Source organism: Triticum aestivum, chromosome 1D, assembly GCF_018294505.1.
Source record: "Triticum aestivum cultivar Chinese Spring chromosome 1D, IWGSC CS RefSeq v2.1, whole genome shotgun sequence".
NCBI lineage: Eukaryota > Viridiplantae > Streptophyta > Magnoliopsida > Poales > Poaceae > Triticum > Triticum aestivum.
Window position 1 is genome coordinate 30,403,928 of NC_057796.1, and position 18,353 is coordinate 30,422,280.

An 18,353-nucleotide genomic window follows, 5' to 3' on the forward strand; every position below is an offset into this window, starting at 1 on the left:
ACGGGGACGGAGGGCTTTGTCAACTTAGTCAATATGAACGATTCTAGCTCCAATTACCGTACGATGTTCATCCAACGGCAGTAGTGCTTCTTCAACCTCTGGTCTTCTTGCTCCAGCCGCCCAAACCAGCGCTGGTCGTGCCGCGTGCTCCTGCCTCCCGTGGCCGGCTGTGATGCCGCGGAGGCCTCACCGCCCCCTACTACTCCCACCGCTCGGCAGGCCATCCCTCTACTCACCCACACCCCCTGTTATTCTACGGCGACGGCAGCCTCACACCGCAGCCGAACCTGTGAACCCTCGTACTCCTCTCCGCTTGGGCATCCACTGCCGCGTATTCCCCGGCTCTGCGTCGTCACCTTCCTAGGCCTCGCCATCGTCCACCGCCTTGGTGCTCTCGGCGCGGCGTGGTCAATGTGGTCAACGACCGACTTCTATCGGAAGAGTACTGTACGTGGAGAGGCTGACAGCTGGGTCCACGGCCGCAGTTGGGTCCACGGCCACAGCCCAGTTTTTTGTGATTTGCCAAGTAAGTCGCTTTGTCAGGCCTGTTAGGCTACAAATCTTTCAAGACGAGGAGAGATTAATTCGGCTGGTCGAGAAAATGGCCTATCAGTAATGAGAAATGGGCTGTACATTTTTAAAACACATCAAACCGGCAATTAGTTTCAAATTTCTTTTTTTCATTTCGAGATTTTAAATTGCATTAATTTTTATGCATGGACAATTTGTTGGATTTTATATTGATATACATTTATTTTTAAAATCAGTTTGAATGTGACTCAAAATTTCGGGATTAAAAACAGTTCGGACCGCACCGAAATATGCAAAATTTCGTATAATTTTTTAACCGTGGCCACAATATGGGTTGTAATGCACAAAAAGAATATGGGCCCCAAAAAAACCTTAAGAATTAGCAAATGGGCTGTAAATTATTAGAAATAATGGCAGATGGGTTGTATGCTGTTTTCCACAGATTTGAGGCTTTCCTAAAAAAAGTTGACGCACAAGCAGTGACTGTTAGATGTCCATCCAACGGTCGTCGTGCTTCTTCAATCTCTGCTCTTCCTGCTCCAGCCGCTCAAACAAGCGTCGGCGGGACTGCCTGCTCCCTCCTCCCCGCGGCCGGCTGTGCTGCCGCGCAGGCCTCACCGCCCCACCGTACTCCCATCGCTGGTCTAGCCATCCCTCTACTCACCCACACCTGCTGTTATTCTCCGGCGACGGCAGACGAACCAGTAAACCCTCGTACAGTCGTACTCCCCTCCGCGTGGGAAACAACTGCCGAGTCTTCCCTGCATCCGTGTCGTTTCCTTCCTAGGCCTCGCTGTCGTCCACCGCCCTGGTGCTCTCGGCGCGGCGTGGTCAACGTGGTCAAGGAACGACTTCCATCGGAAGAGTACTGTACGTGGAGAGGCTGACAGCTGGGTCACGGCAGCCGCAAGGAAGTGCCTCCTTATTACGCAGAAAATAATTATTCCTCCACCTGAGAGCAGGGACCCACCGGACGGGCCACCGTATTTGGCGAAAAAAATGTTTCCCCCCTGACTGCAGGGACCCACCGGACGGGCCAACGTATTTCGCGAAAAAGCGTTCCCCCGCTGTCAGCTCGGACCCACCGGAGGTGCCTCCTTATTACGCACAAAAAATGAATACTCCCCCTGCTAGTTGGGACCCACCTTGGTGGGAGGCTGACTTGTGGGCCTGCTAAGTTGACGGGGATGGAGTGCATTGTCAACTTAGTCAATATGAACGATTCTAGCTCTAGTGACCGTACGATGTCCATCCAACGGCCGTAGTGCTTCTTCAACCTCTGGTCTTCTTGCTCCAGCCGCCCAAAGCAGCCCCGGTCGTGCCGCACGCTCCTGCCTCTCGTGGCCGGCTGTGTTGCCGCGGAGGCCTCACCGCCCCTACTATTCCCATTGCTGGCCAGGCCCTGCGGCGACAGCAGCCTCACACTGCAGCCGAACCAGTGAACCCTCGTACTCCTCTCCGCGCGGGCTTCCACTGCCGCGTCTTCCCCGGCTCCACGTCGTCCCCTTCCTAGGCCTCGCCGTCATCCACCGCCCTGGTGCTCTCGGCGTGGCGTGGTCAACGTGGTCAAGGAACGGCTTCCATCGGACGTGGGCTGTACATGGAGAGGCTGACAGCTGGGTCCACGGCCGCAGCAAGGAAGTGCCTCCTTATTACGCGCAAAATAATTATTCCTCCACCTGACAGCAGGGACCCACCGGACGGGCCACCGTATTTCGCGAAAAAACGTTTCCCCCTGACTACTGGGACCCACCAGCTACATCTCCGCATGCAAGGAAGTGCGTCCGGGCAAAAAAAACGATTCGCCCCCCTGACTGCTGGGACCCACCAGCTACATCTTCGCACGCAAGGAAGTGCCTGACAGTCGGGACCCATGAGGGAGTCCTGGATTAGGGGGTCCTCGGATAGCCGGACTATATATTTTGGCCGGACTGTTGGACTATGAAGATACAAGAGTGAAGACTTCGTCCCGTGTCCGGGCGGGACTCTCCTTTCCGTGGAAGGCAAGCTTGGCTATTCGGATATGAAGATCTCCTCCCTTGTAACCGACACTGTGTAATCCTAGCCCCCTTCGGTGTCTATATAAACCAGAGGGTTTAGTCCATAGGACAACAACAATCATAATCATAGGCAGCTTCTAGGGTTTAGCCTCTACGATCTCGTGGTAGATCAACTCTTGTAATACTCATATCATCAAGATCAATCAAGCAGGAAGTAGGCTATTACCTCCATCGAGGGGGCCCGAACCTGGGTAAACATTGTGTCCCCTGCCTCCTGTTACCATCCGCCTTAGATGCACAGTTAGGGACCCCCTACCCGAGATCCGCCGGTTTTGACACCGACATTGGTGCTTTCATTGAGATTTCCACTGTGTCGTCACGATAAAGGCTTGATGGCTCCTTCGATCATCGGCAACGATGCGATCCAGGGTGAGGTTTTTCTCCCCGGACAGATCTTCGTATTCGGCGGCTTCGTACTGCGGGCCAACTCGCTTGGCCATCTGGAGCAGATCGAGAGCTACGCCCCTGGCCGTCAGGTCATGTTTGGAAACTTAAACTATACTGCCGACATCCGCGGAGACTTGATCTCCGACGGATTCGAGCCCATGTCAGGTGCGCCGCACAGTCACGACGAGCATGACTTAGCTCTGCCGTCGGACGGTGTTTGGGAGATCACACCTGTGGCCACTCCGGCCCTCAATCCGGAGCAGATCGCGCCGTCTGAGGACGGGCGGATGGACCCCGCCACGGAGGCCGCACACTCAGCGGCGATAGAGCCGAATACTTACTTCACCTCCAATGAGACCTGTGTTACCGGACCCTTGGATTCGTCCCCGGCCACGGGCTCCGAACCGCAGTGCCTATCGAATCTGATTGGGCACCGATCATGGAGTTTTCCTCCGCGGATATCTTTCAGCAATCGCCCGTGGGCGACATGATAAATTCATTAAGGTCTCTCTCCTTGTCAGGAGGCCCTTGGCCGAACTATGTCTGGCTTGAGTGGGAAGCGGACGACGAAGAAATTCGTTCCCCACCCACCACCCACTTAATAGCCACTGTTGACGACTTAACCGACATGCTCGATTTTGGCTCCGAAGACATCGACGGTATGGACGACGATGCAGGAGAAGAACAGGAACCACCGCCCACAGGGCGCTGGACTGCCACCTCATCATATGATATATACATGGTGGACACCCCCAAAGAAAGCGATGGAAATAAGGCAATGGAGGATAATCCCCTCGAGAAGCAATCTAAGCACCGGCGTCATCGGCGCCGCTCTAAGCCCCGCCATAGCAAAAGCAGCGATACCGGCACAAGAGACAATAATGCTGCGGATAGTGCCGAAGACGAAGACGATCCCCTCCAGCCAGGTTTCAAGCGGGAGGATGGGCAAGATAGCCCTAAGGAACAGGCAACAGACGGAGAATCAGAGGATGACAATTACATGCCCCTCTCCGAAGACGAGGTGAGCCTGGGCGACGAAGAATTTATCGTGCCCAAGGATCCCGTCGAGCAGGAGCGCTTCAAGCGCCGGCTTATAGCCACAGCAAAAAGCCTGAAGAAAAAGCAACAACAGCTTCAAGCTGACCAAGATCTGCTAGCGGATAGATGGACTGAGGTCCTGGCGGCCGAGGAATAGGAATTCAAGCTCCCAACCAAAAGTTATCCAAAGCGCAGGTTGCTACCCCAACTCGAGGATGAGGCATTAAAGCCTACACTTCCAGCGTATGATGTGGCTGACCGGCCACCTCGTGGCCGAGAAAAAGCGGCATATCAGTCCGAATTCCAGCCCGCACCCCGACGCCAGTCACACAAAAACACCAAGGCCCGGGGCAACACGCAGGACCTGCGAGACGTATTGGAAAACAAAGCAGGACATACAAGATCTGTAACATCCCAAATTTTCAATTGGGAATGTTATACATTAGATCATCACTGCATACCATATTTTATTGCATTTTGTTTTGATCCTAAAAATTCCACGCAACTCAAGAACCCACGGAGAGCGTTGGGGATTTCAATTTATCTCATATTCGTGTTTTTCTCGAATTTTTGAAAAGAGGATCGTTTGATTTTAATTATTTTTCTCTGAAATATTTCTTTTATAAAAAAATAAAAGAGAGAGGATAAAATGACTTTCTCAAAATAAAGAAATACCAGCGATTTAATATTAAAATCAAATAAGATTTTTATTCGGAGTTTTATCGCTATTTTATTTGAACTAGGAAAAATATGCGTTTTTCAAAATTTCATTTCAGGACCAAATAAATGTGCACCTTGTCCGGCCTATTTTTAGAGGACAGGGAAAATTTATTTCGGGGATTTTGGAGTCCGTTTAGTATTTCTTTTCTTTCTTTTTCTGCACGTCGGAATTATTTAAAAAAAAGTCAAACCGACTTCGGGCCGTACCTGGCCAGGACTCTTCGGGCCGGCCCCTTTATAAGCCGCCGCCCGCACCCCGCAGCCCACCAGCCCCGCCACCCAAAACCCTAACCCTAGCCGCCCGCCGCCCGCCGCCGGACGCCGCCCCGCCTCCGACCCGCCGCCCGCGCCGCCTCGCCGAAGCCGCCGGAGGTAGCCGCGCCGCCGCCGCCGGTTTTCTTCGGAAAACCGTACGGTTTTTTTAGAACCGCGGTTTATTTTATTTTTTTAGATCGGTTTTATTTCGTAAACCCTAGTTTTCGTTCGGTTTGGTTTATTTTTATTGGTTTAGTTATATAGCGAACGCTCGTTCGTTCATTCGTTTTAACGAACTGTTTTCACCGTTTAAGCGCAGACAGCGAACGCTTGTTCATTACCCTGTTCGTCAGTTTTTCTTTTTCTCGGATTTTCCGCGATTATTTTCGATCGTGATTTCTGATCCGATTGTCGTTCTAGTATAACTTTCGCTCGTTTATCGGAATCAGGCGGTTCAAACGCCTAGAGTTCGTCTCGAAACCCTCTTTCTATTTAACCAACTTAAACAGGTTTTTGCTACTGTAAAATTTGACTTAAGTCCAGATTAGTAAACGAAGCTTGTTTCCTTCGTCGTTTGAGTTTTGTTGCTTCGTTTGATTTGATTCTTTTTGCGAACCAGAGTTCTTAAGTTGAAGTTTCTGGTTAGATCTCTTATTTGATTTTTACTCATGCCCTTGCTTGATTGCTTATTGTATGCTTGTTTGTTTGCGATAGAGTACCCGGAGTGTGAAGCGTGCTACTACAAGTCTCTAGGTTTCGCGGATCATCAGCAAGGCAAGTAACACTTTGATCATACCTCTTACTACCCAGTTTTATTGCATTAGATCAATCCTCAAACAATTGCATGGTTAGGATCTATATTAAATTATGGGTTTGGGAAGTAGATGAGGTAGTACCTATTCACCTGTTTATTATCAAACCTTGGGAGTTACTTCTATGCTATGCTATGCTCGTAGACGTGGATTGGGTTTGAGTGTATCCATGACAGTTGTGAGATTCTTAATTAATGGTTCAACTTAAGGTGGCAACTTAAATACACATCTGGGTGGATTGAGGCACCTAGGGAATCCAGTGATTGCCTGTATTTTTTTGGAAATCCCGGGGTACCGTGTGATTCTCCTATGGACTGCCACCCAGGCTCAAAGGGATCATGAGATTATTCATACTAGAAACTTCCGTGTGCAGCCACAAGCTATTATGGGCTCTAGCATAGTTGATTAAGTCGTGTGAACTCTTACAGTGGTAGACTAGCAGATGTAGGGGATGTAGGTGGTACGGTCTACCCATCGTAAGGTGCTAACGCTTCTGAAAGACTATGTCTCGGTCATCCGTTTCTCAAAAATCTTGTAGTGCGAGAAACCAAACGGAGGAGATCGAGTCTTGTGGGGAAAAGTGCGCAAACCTCTGCAGAGTGTATAAACTAATCATGGTTAGCCGTGTCCCCGGTTATGGACATCTTGAGTATCTGGTTTTTGGATTATCATGTTGATCTCATCACTACTTAATTAATTTGATTGGGTTGTTAATGATTACTTTCAATTGGGATTGAGAGGGGGTTTACCTTCTCAATGTTTTCAACAAACTTTGTAGTTAAATAAAATATATTCCTTTGTGGTAGGGAAAAATTGGCTTTCCGCAAAACACAATAACCATACAGCCTCCACTAGCCATATATGCATGTAGTGATAGCTTTATTCTGTTTACTACTCTCTTGTGTTACATTGCCAGCATATTCCATGTGCTGACCCGTTTTCGGGCTGCAACGTATCATGTTCAGACATTTCAGACGACGAGTAAGGAGCCTTAGGTCGTGGTCTTTCACTCAGTGATGCCGTTGGAGTTGATGGACTCACTTTATCTTCCAAGCCTTCCGCTGTTATCGTTTTAGATGGCCTTAAGCCATATTTGTTGTAATAAGTTCTCTTTTGAGACATTCGATGTAATAAGTGTGTGATTGCTACTCTGTTATAAATCCTCCAAGTACTGTGTGTGTCAGCATTACTGATCTAGGGATGTCACTTATGCACAGAGATCAGACTGTTTGAGGTCTGGTCGCTACAAGATCGATCTACGGATCACGGGGGCGCGCCCCAACGCATGACGACGACCGTCATGCCGGATATACTAAAAGCAAATCCGGCCGGGCCGAATATAGCAGACAAGACTCGTATGAACTGCGCCGTGACATAGCCCAACACAGAGGCGCCGCACACCCCCTATGCTTCACTGACGAAGTAATGGATCACGAATTCCCAGAAGGTTTTAAACCCGTGAACATTGAATCATATGATGGTACAACAGACCCCGCGGTATGGATTGAAGATTTCCTCCTCCAATCCACATGGCTCGCGGTGACGATCTACATGCCATCAAGTACCTCCCACTAAAACTCAAAGGGCCGGCTCGTCATTGGCTGAATAGCCTGCCGGCAAACTCCATTGGCAGTTGGGGGAATTTGGAAGACACATTCCTTGACAACTTCCAGGGCACTTATGTGCGACCACCGGATGCCGATGACTTGAGTCACATAACCCAACAGCCAGGGGAATCAGCCAGGAAATTGTGGACTCGGTTCCTAACTAAAAAGAACCAAATTGTCGACTGTCCGGATGCCGAGGCCTTAGCGGCATTTAAGCATAACATCCGCGACGAGTGGCTCGCCCGACACCTCAGCCAAGAGAAGCCGAAGTCCATGGCAGCCCTCACGACACTCATGACCCGCTTTTGTGTGGGCGAGGACAGCTGGCTAGCTCGCAGCAACAACACATCAAGAAATCTTGGCAATTCAGATGCCAAAGATAGCAACGGCAGGCCACGTCGCAACTGACACAAGCGCCGCAACAACAGCGACAACACCGAAGACACGACAGTCAATGCCGGATTCAGTGGCTCTAAATCCGGTCAGCAGAAAAAGCCGTTCAAAGGAAGCAATCCGGGCCCGTCCAGTTTGGACCGCATACTCGATCGCTCGTGTCAAATTCACGGCACCCCCGATAAACCAGCCAACCATACCAAAAGAGAATGCTGGGTGTTCAAACAGGCCGGCAAGTTGAATGCCGAAAACAAGGAAAAGGGGTTGCATAGCGACGACGAGGAGGAGCCCCGGCCGCCGAACACAGGAGGACAAAAGAAATTTCCTCCCCACGTGAAAACGGTGAACATGATATACGCAACCCATCTTCCCAAGCGGGAACGGAAGCGTGCACTAAGGGACGTCTATGCGATGGAGCCAGTCGTCCCAAAGTTCAACCCATGGTCTTCTTGTCCGATCACTTTCAATCGCAGGGACCACCCCACCAGTATCCGTCATGGCGGTTCTGCCGCATTGGTCCTTGACCCCATCATTGACGGATTTCACCTCACTCTAGTCCTTATGGATGGTGGCAGCAGCCTGAACCTGCTCTATCAGGATATAGTGCGCAAAATGGGTATAGACCCCTCAAGGATCAAACCCACAAAAACCTCCTTTAAAGGTGTCATACCAGGTGTAGAGGCCTATTGCACGGGCTCAATCACACTGGAAGTGGTCTTCGGGTCTCCGGGCAACTTCCGAAGCGAGGAGTTAATCTTCGATATCGTCCCCTTCCGCAGTGGCTATCACGCACTGCTCAGACGAACCACATTCGCCAGATTCAATGCGGTACCGCATTATGCATACCTCAAGCTCAAAATGCTAGGACCTCGCGGGGTTATAACAGTTAATGGAAACACAGAACGCTCGCTCCGTACGGAGGAGCACACTGCGGCCCTCGCAACAGAAGTGCAAAGCAGCCTTCTGAGGCAAACCACCAATTCGGCGAAAAAGCCCCCGGACACCTTCAAGCGAATCCAGAGTACCCTGCAACAGGATCTCCCGGCACGTTCAGAGCTCGCCTAGCAATTCGGCCTCCGTCCTATTCGCAGTCAAGCGGCGAAATTTGCGTCGTGCGTACATAATTACGCACTCAAGATACCATGGACATAGGCGGAGGCACGGCTATGGCACGTCCCACAATGCGGCTCAACTGCCTCAGGACCCGTATATCTTTAACATTTTCTTCCTTTCGGGCCCCTATTCTCTGAAGGCCCTCTCCGATCGCCTGATTATGGGAGCCGTCACAGGAAGGAAACACCAAGGAAGCAAGAAGCTTTGACGTACAAGGGAATCCCCAGGTGGTTTCTGATAACGATCGATATACCTGTTTTACATACCCACACGCAGCTTGCCCTTGGATAGGACGTCAAATAGTCCTATTTTTACTTATTGCACTACTTGTATACATACGCTTTGACGTATCATTTAAATAACAATGTACAGCATTAGCTCATTATTGCATTCCTTCATCTTTTTTCCTTGTCTGCTTATTTACGACAAATTGCACCCGTATATTCTGATACGTCCAGTGCGCCAGGGGCTTCGGTGTACCCCATAACACGGCATGAAAAGTCTGAACACTTTCTGTTGGGAATCGTAGCATAATTTAAAATTTTCCTACGCTCACCAAGATGCATCTATGGAGTCTACTAGCAACGAGGGGAAAGGAGTGCATCTACATACCCTTGTAGATCGCGAGCGGAAGCGTTCCAATGAACGTGGATGACGGAGTCGTACTTGCCGTGATCCAAATCACCGATGACCGAGTGCCGAACGTACGGCACCTCCGCGTTCAACACACGTACGGTGCAGCGACGTCTCCTCCTTGATCCAGCAAGGGGGGAGGAGAGGTTGATGGAAATCCAACAGCACGACGGCGTGGTGGTGGATGTAGCGGGTCTCCGGCAGGGCTTCGCCAGCTTCTGCGAGAGAGAGAGAGAGAGGTGTTGCAGGGGAGGAGGGAGGCGCCCAAGGCTTAGATCTTGCTGCCCTCCCTTCCCCCCACTATATATAGGGCCAAGGGAGAGGGGGGGCGCAGCCTTGCCCCTTCCTCCAAGGAAGGGTGCGGCCAGGGGGGAGTCCTTCCCCCCAAGGCACCTCGGAGGTGCCTTCCCCCTTTAGGACTCTCCCTTTTTTCTTATCTCTTGCGCATGGGCCTCTTGGGGCTGGTGCCCTTGGCCCATATAGGCCAAGGCGCACCCCTTACAGCCCATGTGGCCCCCCGGGGCTGGTGGACCCCCTTGGTGGACCCCCGGACCCCTTTCGGCACTCCCGGTACAATACCGATAAAGCGCGAAACTTTTCCGGCGACCAAAATAAGACTTCCCATATATAAATCTTTACCTCCGGACCATTCCGGAACCTCTCGTGACGTCCGGAATCTCATCCGGGACTCCGAACAACTTTCGGGTTTCCGCATACATATATCTCTACAACCCTAGCGTCACCGGACCTTAAGTGTGTAGACCCTACGGGTTCGGGAGACATGCAGACATGACCGAGACGCCTCTCCGGTCAATAACCAACAGCGGGATCTGGATACCCATGTTGGCTCCCACATGTTCCACGATGATATCATCGGATGAACCACGGTGTCGAGGATTCAATCAATCCGTATGCAATTCCCTTTGTCAATCGGTATGTTACTTGCCCGAGATTCGATCGTCGGTATCCCAATACCTTGTTCAATCTCGTTACCGGCAAGTCTCTTTACTCGTACCGCAATGCATGATCCCGTGACTAACGCCTTAGTCACATTGAGCTCATTATGATGATGCATTACCGAGTGGGCCCAGAGATACCTCTCCGTCACACGGAGTGACAAATCCCAGTCTCGATCCGTGCCAACCCAACAGACACTTTCGGAGATACCCGTAATGCACCTTTATAGTCACCCAGTTACGTTGTGACGTTTGGCACACCCAAAGCACTCCTACGGTATCCGGGAGTTGCACGATCTCATGGTCTAAGGAAAAGATACTTGACATTGGAAAAGCTCTAGCAAACGAAACTACACGATCTTTTATGCTATGCTTAAGTTGGGTCTTGTCCATCACATCATTCTCCTAATGATGTGATCCCGTTATCAATGACATCCAATGTCCATAGTCAGGAAACCATGACTATCTGTTGATCAACGAGCTAGTCAACTAGAGGCTTACTAGGGACAGGTTGTGGTCTATGTATTCACACATGTATCACGATTTCCGGACAATACAATTATAGCATGAATAATAGACAATTACCATGAACAAAGAAATATAATAATAACCATTTATTATTGCCTCTAGGGCATATTTCCAACAGTCTCCCACTTGCACTAGAGTCAATAATCTAGTTACATTGTGATGAATCGAACACCCATTGCGTCCTGGTGTTGATCATGTTTTGCCCTAGGGAGAGGTTTAGTCAACGGATCTGCTACATTCAGGTCCGTGTGCACTTTACAAATATCTATGTCTCCATTTTGAACACTTTCACGAATGGAGTTGAAGCGACGCTTGATATGTCTGGTCTTCCTGTGAAACCTGGGCTCCTTCGCAAGGGCAATAGCTCCAGTGTTGTCACAAAAGAGAGTCATTGGGCCCGACGCATTGGGAATCACCCCTAGGTCGGTAATGAACTCCTTCATCCAGACTGCTTCCTGTGCTGCCTCCGAGGCTGCCATGTACTCCGCTTCACATGTAGATCCCGCCATGACGCTTTGCTTGCAACTGCACCAGCTTACTGCTCCTCTATTCAATATATACACGTATCCGGTCTGTGACTTCGAGTCATCCAGATCTGTGTCGAAGCTAGCGTCGACGTAACCCTTTACGACGAGCTCTTCGTCACCTCCATAAACGAGAAACATATCCTTAGTCCTCTTCAGGTACTTCAGGATATTCTTGACCGCTGTCCAGTGTTCCTTGCCGGGATTACTTTGGTACCTTCCTACCAAACTTACGGCAAGGTTTACATCAGGTCTGGTACACAGCATGGCATACATAATAGACCCTATGGCCGAGGCATAGGGGATGACACTCATCTGTTCTATATCTTCTGCCGTGGTCGGGCATTGAGCCGTGCTCAATTGCACACCTTGCAATACAGGCAAGAACCCCTTCTTGGACTGATCCATACTGAACTTCTTCAATATCTTGTCAAGGTATGTACTCTGTGAAAGACCAATGAGGCGTCTTGATCTATCTCTATAGATTTTGATGCCTAATATATAAGCAGCTTCTCCAAGGTCCTTCATTGAAAAACACTTATTCAAATAGGCCTTTATACTTTCCAATAATTCTACATCATTTCCCATCAATAATATGTCATCCACATATAATATGAGAAATGCTACAGAGCTCCCACTCACTTTCTTGTAAACACAGGCTTCTCCATAAGTCTGTGTAAACCCAAACGCTTTGATCATCTCATCAAAGCGAATGTTCCAACTCCGAGATGCTTGCACCAGCCCATAGATTGAGCGTTGGAGCTTGCATACTTTGTTAGCATTCTTAGGATCGACAAAACCTTCCGGCTGCATCATATACAACTCTTCCTTAAGGAAGCCGTTAAGGAATGCCGTTTTGACGTCCATCTGCCATATCTCATAATCATAGTATGCGGCAATTGCTAACATGATTCGGACGGACTTCAGCTTCGCTACGGGTGAGAAAGTCTCATCGTAGTCAACCCCTTGAACTTGTCGATAACCCTTAGCGACAAGTCGAGCTTTGTAGATGGTCACATTACCATCTGCGTCCGTCTTCTTCTTAAAGATCCATTTATTTCTATGGCTCGCCGCTCATCGGGCAAGTCAGTCAAAGTCCATACTTTGTTTTCATACATGGATTCTATCTCGGATTTCATGGCTTCTAGCCATTTGTCGGAATCCGGGCCCGCCATCGCTTCTTCATAGTTCGAAGGTTCACCGTTGTCTAACAACATGATTTCAAGGACAGGGTTGCCGTACCACTCTGGTGCGGAACGTGTCCTTGTGGACCTACGAAGTTCAGTGGCAACTTGATCCGAAGCTTCATGATCATCATCATTAACTTCCTCCCCCGTCGGTGTAGGCACCACAGGAACATTTTCCCGTGCTGCGCTATTTTCCGACTCGGAAGGGGTGACTATCACCTCATCAAGTTCCACTTTCCTCCCACTCAATTCTTTCGAGAGAAACTCCTTCTCTAGAAAGGACCCGTTCTTGGCAACGAAGATCTTGCCTTCGGATCTGAGGTAGAAGGTGTACCCAATAGTTTCCTTAGGGTATCCTATGAAGACGCATTTTTCCGATTTGGGTTCGAGCTTTTCAGGTTGAAGCATCGCATCCCCAAACTTTTAGAAACGACAGCTTAGGTTTCTTCCCAAACCATAATTCATACGGTGTCGTCTCAACGGATTTAGACGGTGCCCTATTTAAAGTGAATGCGGCAGTCTCTAAAGCATAACCCCAAAATGAGAGCGGTAAATCGGTAAGAGACATCATAGATCGCACCATATCCAATAGAGTGCGATTACGACGTTCGGACACACCATTTCTCTGAGGTGTTCTAGGCGGCGTGAGTTGTGAAACTATTCCACATTTCCTTAAGTGTGTACCAAATTCGCGACTTAAATATTCTCCACCACGATCTGATCGTAAGAATTTTATTTTCCTGTCACGTTGATTCTCAACCTCACTCTGAAATTCCTTGAACTTTTCAAAGGTTTCAGACTTGTGTTTTATTAGGTAGACATACCCATATCTACTTAAATCATCAGTGAGAGTGAGAACATAACGATATCCTCCGCGAGCCTCAACACTCATTGGACCACACACATCGGTATGTATGATTTCCAATAAGTTGGTTGCTCGCTCCATTGTTCCGGAGAACGGAGTCTTGGTCATCTTACCCATGAGGCATGGTTCGCACGTGTCAGATGATTCGTAATCAAGAGACTCCAAAAGTCCATCTGCATGGAGCTTCTTCATGCGCTTGACACCAATGTGACCAAGGCGGCAGTGCCACAAGTATGTGGGACTATCGTTATCAACTTTACATCTTTTGGTATTCACACTATGAACATGTGTAACATCACGTTCGAGATTTATCAAAAATAAACCATTGACCAGCGGGGCATGACCATAAAACATATCTCTCAAATAAATAGAACAACCATTATTCTCAGATTTAAATGAGTAGCCATCTCGAATTAAACGAGATCTAGATACAATGTTCATGCTCAAAGCTGGCACTAAATAACAATTATTGAGGTTTAAAACTAATCCCGTGGGTAGATGCAGAGGTAGCGTGCCGACGGCGATCACATCGACCTTGGAACCATTCCCGACGCGCATCGTCACCTCGTCCTTTGCCAGTCTCCGTTTATTCCGTAGTTCCTGTTTTGAGTTACAAATATGAGCAACCGCACCGGTATCAAATACCCAGGAGCTACTACGAGTACTGGTAAGGTACACATCAATTACTTGTATATCACATATACCTTGGGTGTTGCCGGCCTTCTTCTTGTCCGCTAAATATTTGGGGCAGTTCCGCTTCCAGTGACCACTTCCCTTGCAGTAAAAGCACTCAGTCTCGGGCTTGGGTCCATTCTTTGACTTCTTCCCGGTAACTGGCTTACTGGGCGCGGCAACTCCCTTGCCGTCCTTCTTGAAGTTCTTCTTACCCTTGCCCTTCTTGAACTTAGTGGTTTTATTCACCATCAACACTTGATGTTCTTTTCTGATCTCTACCTCAGCTGATTTCAGCATTGAATATACCTCGGGAATGGTCTTTTCCATCCCCTGCATATTGTAGTTCATCACAAAGCTCTTGTAGCTTGGTGGAAGCGACTGGAGGATTCTGTCAATGACCGCGTCATCCGGGAGATTAACTCCCAGCTGAGACAAGCGGTTGTGCAACCCAGACATTCTGAGTATGTGCTCACTAACAGAACTGTTCTCCTCCATTTTACAGCTGAAGAACTTGTCGGAGACATCATATCTCTCGACCCGGGCATGAGCTTGAAAAACCAGTTTCAGCTCCTCGAACATCTCATATGCTCCATGTTTCTCAAAACGCTTTTGGAGACCCGGTTCTAAGCTGTAAAGCATGCCGCACTGAACGAGGGAGTAATCATCAGCACGCTGCTGCCAAGCGTTCATAATGTCTTGGTTCTCAGGGATTGGTGCTTCACCTAGCGGTGCTTCTAAGACATAATCTTTCTTGGCTGCTATGAGGATGATCCTCAGGTTCCGGACCCAGTCCGTATAGTTGCTGCCATCATCTTTCAGCTTGGTTTTCTCTAGGAACGCGTTGAAATTGAGGACAACGTGGGCCATTTGATCTACAATACATAGTGTAAAGATTTTAGACTAAGTTCATGATAATTAAGTTCATATAATCAAATTATTTAATGAACTCCCACTCAGATAGACATCCCTCTCGTCATCTAAGTGAAACATGATCCGAGTTCAACTAGGCCGTGTCCGATCATCACGTGAGACGGACTAGTCAAGATCGGTGAACATCTCCATGTTGATCGTATCTTCTATACGACTCATGCTCGACCTTTCGGTCCTCCGTGTTCCGAGGCCATGTCTGTACATGCTAGGCTCGTCAAGTCAACCTAAGTGTATTGCGTGTGTTCCGAGGCCATGTCTGTACATGCTAGGCTCGTCAACACCCGTTGTATTCGAACGTTAGGATCTATCACACCCGATCATCACGTGGTGCTTCGAAACAACGAACCTTCGCAACGGTGCACAGTTAGGGTGAACACTTTCTTGAAATTATTATAAGGGATCATCTTACTTACTACCGTCGTTCTAAGCAAATAAGATGCAAAAACATGATAAACATCACATGCAATCATATAGTGACATGATATGGCCAATATCATCATGCTCCTTTGATCTCCATCTTCGGGGCACCATGATCATCTTCTTCACCGGCATGACACCATGATCTCCATCATCATGATCTCCATCATTGTGTCTTCATGAAGTCGTCACGCCAATGATTACTTCTACTTGTATGGCTAACGCGTTTAGCAACAAAGTAAAGTAAATTACATGGCGTTATTCAATGACACGCAGGTCATGCAAAATAATAAAGACAACTCCTATGGCTCCTGCCGGTTGTCATACTCATCGACATGCAAGTCGTGATTCCTATTACAAGAATATGATCAATCTCATACATCACATATATCATTCATCACATCTTCTGGCCATATCATATCACATATATCACTTGCTGCAAAAACAAGTTAGACGTCCTCTAATTGTTGTTGCAAGTTTTACGTGGTTTGTAGGTTTCTAACAAGAACGTTTTCTTACCTACGTATGACCACAACGTGATTTGCCAATTTCTATTTACCCTTCATAAGGACCCTTTTCATCGAATCCGTTCCGACTAAAGTAGGAGAGACAGACACCCGCTAGCCACCTTATGCAACTAGTGCATGTCAATCGGTGGAACCTGTCTCACGTAAGCGTACGTGTAAGGTCGGTCCGGGCCGCTTCATCCTACAATGCCGCCGAAACAAGAAACGACTAGTAGCGGCAAGAAGAATTGGCAACATCAACGCCCACAACTTCTTTGTGTTCTACTCGTGCATAGTAACTACGCATAGGCCTGGCTCATGATGCCACTGTTGGGAATCGTAGCATAATTTAAAATTTTCCTACGCTCACCAAGATGCATCTATGGAGTCTACTAGCAACGAGGGGAAAGGAGTGCATCTACATACCCTTGTAGATCGCGAGCGGAAGCGTTCCAATGAACGTGGATGACGAAGTCGTACTCGCCGTGATCCAAATCACCGATGACCGAGTGCCGAACGTACGGCACCTCCGCGTTCAACACACGTACGGTGCAGCGACGTCTCCTCCTTGATCCAGCAAGGGGGGAGGAGAGGTTGATGGAAATCCAACAGCACGACGGCGTGGTGGTGGATGTAGCGGGTCTCCGGCAGGGCTTCGCCAAGCTTCTGCGAGAGAGAGAGAGAGAGGTGTTGCAGGGGAGGAGGGAGGCGCCCAAGGCTTAGATCTTGCTGCCATCCCTTCCCCCCACTATATATAGGGCCAAGGGAGAGGGGGGGGCGCAGCCTTGCCCCTTCCTCCAAGGAAGGGTGCGGCCAGGGGGGAGTCCTTCCCCCCCAAGGCACCTCGGAGGTGCCTTCCCCCTTTAGGACTCTCCCTTTTTTCTTATCTCTTGCGCATGGGCCTCTTGGGGCTGGTGCCCTTGGCCCATATAGGCCAAGGCGCACCCCTTACAGCCCATGTGGCCCCCCGGGGCTGGTGGACCCCCTTGGTGGACCCCCGGACCCCTTTCGGCACTCCCGGTACAATACCGATAAAGCGCGAAACTTTTCCGGCGACCAAAATAAGACTTCCCATATATAAATCTTTACCTCCGGACCATTCCGGAACCTCTCGTGACGTCCGGAATCTCATCCGGGACTCCGAACAACTTTCGGGTTTCCGCATACATATATCTCTACAACCCTAGCGTCACCGGACCTTAAGTGTGTAGACCCTACGGGTTCGGGAGACATGCAGACATGACCGAGACGCCTCTCCGGTCAATAACCAACAGCGGGATCTGGATACCCATGTTGGCTCCCACATGTTCCACGATGATATCATCGGATGAACCACGGTGTCGAGGATTCAATCAATCCGTATGCAATTCCCTTTGTCAATCGGTATGTTACTTGCCCGAGATTCGATCGTCGGTATCCCAATACCTTGTTCAATCTCGTTACCGGCAAGTCTCTTTACTCGTACCGCAATGCATGATCCCGTGACTAACGCCTTAGTCACATTGAGCTCATTATGATGATGCATTACCGAGTGGGCCCAGAGATACCTCTCCGTCACACGGAGTGACAAATCCCAGTCTCGATCCGTGCCAACCCAACAGACACTTTCGGAGATACCCGTAATGCACCTTTATAGTCACCCAGTTACGTTGTGACGTTTGGCACACCCAAAGCACTCCTACGGTATCCGGGAGTTGCACGATCTCATGGTCTAAGGAAAAGATACTTGACATTGGAAAAGCTCTAGCAAACGAAACTACACGATCTTTTATGCTATGCTTAAGTTGGGTCTTGTCCATCACATCATTCTCCTAATGATGTGATCCCGTTATCAATGACATCCAATGTCCATAGTCAGGAAACCATGACTATCTGTTGATCAACGAGCTAGTCAACTAGAGGCTTACTAGGGACAGGTTGTGGTCTATGTATTCACACATGTATCACGATTTCCGGACAATACAATTATAGCATGAATAATACACAATTACCATGAACAAAGAAATATAATAATAACCATTTATTATTGCCTCTAGGGCATATTTCCAACACTTTCGACAGTGCGCACCCCAAACTTATAGCATTATATGCATCAGCTCCGAATCATGTCTTGGGTCAATAGTTGGGTTTGTCCGGTTCCCATGTTTTGGTACCTTACATTCCGCTATATCGGCTAAGGTAGCACTAGGAGAACTACTGCGATCGTGTCCCGATCC